The sequence below is a fragment of the Ochotona princeps genome, chromosome 16, assembly GCF_030435755.1.
Source record: "Ochotona princeps isolate mOchPri1 chromosome 16, mOchPri1.hap1, whole genome shotgun sequence".
Taxonomy (NCBI): domain Eukaryota; kingdom Metazoa; phylum Chordata; class Mammalia; order Lagomorpha; family Ochotonidae; genus Ochotona; species Ochotona princeps.
The window spans coordinates 49,146,751-49,151,234 of NC_080847.1; positions in this window are offsets into that span (position 1 = coordinate 49,146,751).

Here is a 4,484-nt window from a genome sequence, read left to right on the forward strand (position 1 = left end):
CCCCTCCCAAGATGCCCCTCTGTGCCTGGGGCCCCCTCTCTACCACTTCCTGTGGCTGTGACAAAAGCGCTGGGCTGGGAGCTGGACCATGACATAGGCAGATAGAAAAGGCTTTGGGGTGAAGGAAGCTGGGCAACAGCCCGGAGGTGGACCAAGGTTCACCGTGACCAAGGAGCAGGCGAGAGGGAGAAGGAGCAGAGAGATGACGCCTCTGTGTCTTTGACTTGGGAGAGAAGGGGTTGGTGGGGAGAAGCAGAGGCTGGTTTAGAATATGGGGATGTGAGGAGCCGGGAGGGGAGGCAGTGGGACCTGCAGGACCAGGGCATGGTGGGCTTGGCAGGAGTACAGACAAGGGGTGCGTGACTGGAGGGTGTCATCCACACAAATATTCCAAAGTCCAAACAACTCAGAAGCTAGGAACACTTCCGGTTGCCAGCCCTTCAGAGAAGGGACCCTCATCCTACAGGGTTTACCGTGTGCTGGGCATGGAGCCAAGCCCTCGGCGCCTTTGGCCTATGCAGCAGCCTGCCATCCTTCGTTGCACAGTCTGTAGGTGAGGAGAGGAGGCCCAGAGAGGCTGGGTAACCTCCCCAAGGCCACAGAGAGAAGGACAGACCCAGGATTTGAATAAGGTTTTGGTTGGTCACATCTCTCCCGTGGGGGGTGGGGGTGCCCAGCTGTATCTGCCATCTGGCTCCCAGCTCCTCGCCTGCTCTGCCCAGCTGCATGCCAAGGTCATGGCTCACCTTGTTGCTGACACCATCACGGGCTACAGAGACTAGATCTCTTGCCTTCTCCGAGCCAGCTGCCTTCCACACCTCCCTGCTGCTCCTTCTGAGTTCTGCAAGAGAAGGAAACCAAGTTCTTTTCAGTTTAAGACAGGAAAGAAGTTTTAAGAAGCATACAGGCTTAAAGAAAAACCAAAACAGGTGCAGAAAAAGGTGCCATGGAAAGCAGGCCCTGGCCGCCCATCCACATGGCTGCTTTTCCAGGCCACCGCTGAGGCCCATCCTGGCGTGCAGCAGCTTCATGCATAGACACTTCTCACGCGTGGCATCTGCACTGGGAAGGTGGTGAAGACGGGACTCTGGAGGCAGAGTCTCCGGGAACAAGTCTGAATGGTCACTCCTCAGTTTCAGAGCTTTGGGCAAGTGTGTTTTCCTCCCCTTGCCTCAGTTTGCCGGTTTGTGGAATGGGAGGATAACACTGACTACCTCATGGGCTTGGGAAGCGAGGAACTAAATCCTAGATGGCCTGTAATGGCATGTCTGGCACACACAGTCAAGGGTGGGCTGACGATTCTCATTTCTGCACTTTGCTTCTTAACAATTTATAAATTAGATACCCATAACTATTGGTCTGTTTGTATCCTTTTAATTCTCATTTCTGTACCTTGCCTTTCCCACCAACACAGTGAAATGAAAAAAATTTTTTTGAGCTGTAGTTAAGCCATATATTTATTTACTTATTTAAGATTTATTATGGGCCCGGCGGCATGGCCTAGTGGCTAAAGTCCTCGCCTTGAACATCCCGGGATCCCATATGGGCGCCGGTTCTAATCCCGGCAGCTCCACTTCCCATCCAGCTCCCTGCTTCCGGCCTGGGAGAGCAGTCAAGGACGGCCCAAAGCCTTGGAACCTTGCATCCACATGGGAGACCCGGAAGAAGTTCTTGGCTCCTGGCTTTGGATCGACTCAGCTCCAGTCATTGCGGCCAGTTGGAGAATGAATCAGCAGACGGAAGATCTTCCTCTCTGTCTCTCCCTTTCTCTGTAAATCTGACTTTCCAACAAAAATAAAATAAATATATTTTTTTAAAGATTTATTTATTTTTATTGGAAAGCTGGATATACAGAGAGGAGGAGAGACAGAGAGGAAGATCTTCCGTCCGATGATTCACTCCCCAAGTGAGCCGCAACGGCTGGTGCTGCGCCAATCCGAAGCCAAGAACCAGGAACCTCTTCCAGGTTTCCCGTGTGGGTGCAGGGTCCCAAGGCTTTGGGCCGTCCTCGACTGCTTTCCCAGGCCACAAGCAGGGAGCTGGATGGGAAGTGGAGCCGCCGGGATTAGAACTGGAGTTTATATGGGATTCTAGCACATTTCAACGTGAGGACTTTAGCCGCTAGACTATCGCGCCGGGCCCTTACATATTTTTAATAGTTTTTTTTTTATTTGGAAGAAATATTTACAGAGAGGAGAGACAGAGAGAGAACAGCCAGCGCTGAGCTGATTGAGCCAGGAGTTTCTTCTGAGCTCTGCGTGTAGGTGCAGGGTCCCAAGGCTTTGGGCCGTCCTCCACTGCTTTCCAGGCCACAAGCAGGGAGCTGGGTGGGAAGTGGGGCAGCCGGGACACAAACTGGCATCTGTGTGCAATACCTGGGGCTGAGCAGGGCAAACCTAGGAATCCAGAAATCATGCCGGGTTTCCCACAATGGGTGGCAGATACCTGATAACTGGGTCATCACCTACTGCCTCCTGGGGTTGGAATTAGAAGGGAGCTGTTAACAGGCGTGGCACCCGGTGCAGCGGGATTTTTCACTGACTCTGGTAAACTTGGACTTGGGTACACGGTTGCTGAGGAGTTCCTTCCCTCAGATGAAGTTCTGCCTCTCTGTCCTGTGGGGCGGGGAGTGGCAATGGAGGGTTCCCTGACACAGGAACACCCATTCTGTGCCATGCAGGACAGGGCTGGTGCTCTCGAGAGCGGAAATGGGATGGGGTCTCAGAGGGGAGAACTGAAGGAAGGAAGGTGGCCAGCCAGTGTCACTGTGATGTGTCTGGAGGAAGGAGATGAGCCTGCGGGTTGTCAGGGGGGAGCTGGAAGTCAGCTGGGGGTCCCGGGGCGTCCTGCAAGCTTGTGGAGCTCTCATTCTCCAGGTGCTGGGGGGTGAGGGGCAGGGTCTGCTGGAACCACATCGTCACGCCACACCCCAGTCCTCCCTAATCAAGCATGGTGGGCGGGGGAGAGGGAGGAGAGTCTATTGCACATCCCAGTTTGGCAACTGCTTTGCAGTTCGTGCAAGTCATGGGTGGCACCAAGGTGCTGTGCAAACATGGTGGTGACTAGCACAGGCTGGTGAGGCAGTCTCCGGCCACAAGGTGTCATGTGCAGTGGGGGTAGCACCAGCCACATGCAACCAACTTCCTGAGCCAGAGGGCAGGTGAAGGCCAGGCACCAGGCAGGCGATGGGCATGGGCAGTGAGCCAGGCTGCCTGCACAGGGAACAACTGGGTAAGGAGCTGACCCTGGGGCACAGCGACTGGGCGGGTTTTCCACTACAGGGAAGCAGCCATGACTTTGTCCTGCTCAAGGGCTGTGGGAACCGCTGGAGCCCACCAAAGGGCTTAACTTGACTTTGGTTAAGTTAAAACTTAACTTGCTGGGTACTCAGAAACTCTGAGTCGGTCACGGCCACTTCTACACTCGCAGAAGGCCTTGGCAATGGTGGTGGTGGTGGGGGGTTATGTAGGAAAGGGTGAATGGTAATAGGAGAAGTTTAACGTCAGGAATAGCTGGCGCAGCTGGTGGGCTCCCAGTCTCAGTAAAAGGCATCTTTCACTGGGGAAAAGAAGCATAAGGCCTGAGCCAACACATGGAATTGCAACACATTCCATCTAAACAGTGGAACTGACTCTCACAAGCAACAGTTTAACCCACAGACCCAGCGCTCTGCTGAGCTGGGTGGAAGAAGCTGGTTCGATTCAAGCCAGTCCCTCAGCAGCTTCCACGGGGGCTGGCTTGGGGCCTTGGTTTTCCCGTCCTCCTCACACCTGGGCGGGAGCTAGGTCTATCGACTATAGTTAACAGCCCTTCCCAGGGACAAGCACAGAACACAAACAAAAAGTGTTAGCTCAACAAACATTCGTGCCAGGCACAGCGCTGCTTGCTTTTCTTCGCGTGTCCTCAGAGGGATCGGATGCCTGCCCTTGGCCACCGCAGAGGACAGCAGGCAGCTTCCTCCACCACCTTCCAGGTCCCTAGGAGACCGCACTGGGTTTTCAGCAGTAGACGTCGTCTTCTCAAAAGATTTATTTTTATTGCAAAGTCAGATATACAGAGGAGAGACAGAGAGGAAGATCTATTTGCTGATTCAGTCCCCAAGTGGCCACTACGGCTGGAGGTGAGGCGATCCCAAGCCAGGAGCTAGCAGCAGCTTCTAGTTTTCCCTCACGGCTGCAGGGTTCCAAGGCCGTCCTCCACTGCTTTCTCAGGCCCCAAGCCGGGAGCTGGAACAAAAGTGAAGCAACTGGGACACGAACCGGTGTCCCCGTGGGCTGCCGGCGCTGGCAGGCGGACGACTAGCCTGTTGAATCATTGTGCCTGTCCCGGTAGTAGAATTTTGGATACAGAAAAAGTATGGCCACAGCCACCGCCAGGACCTCCCCCTCAACCTTCCTCGCGAGCACAGCTTCTGGCAGCCCAGCCGCCGCGTCCCTTAGGGCGATGCGCGTTACCATGGAGACAGGGGCGCCCGCGCCTTGCGC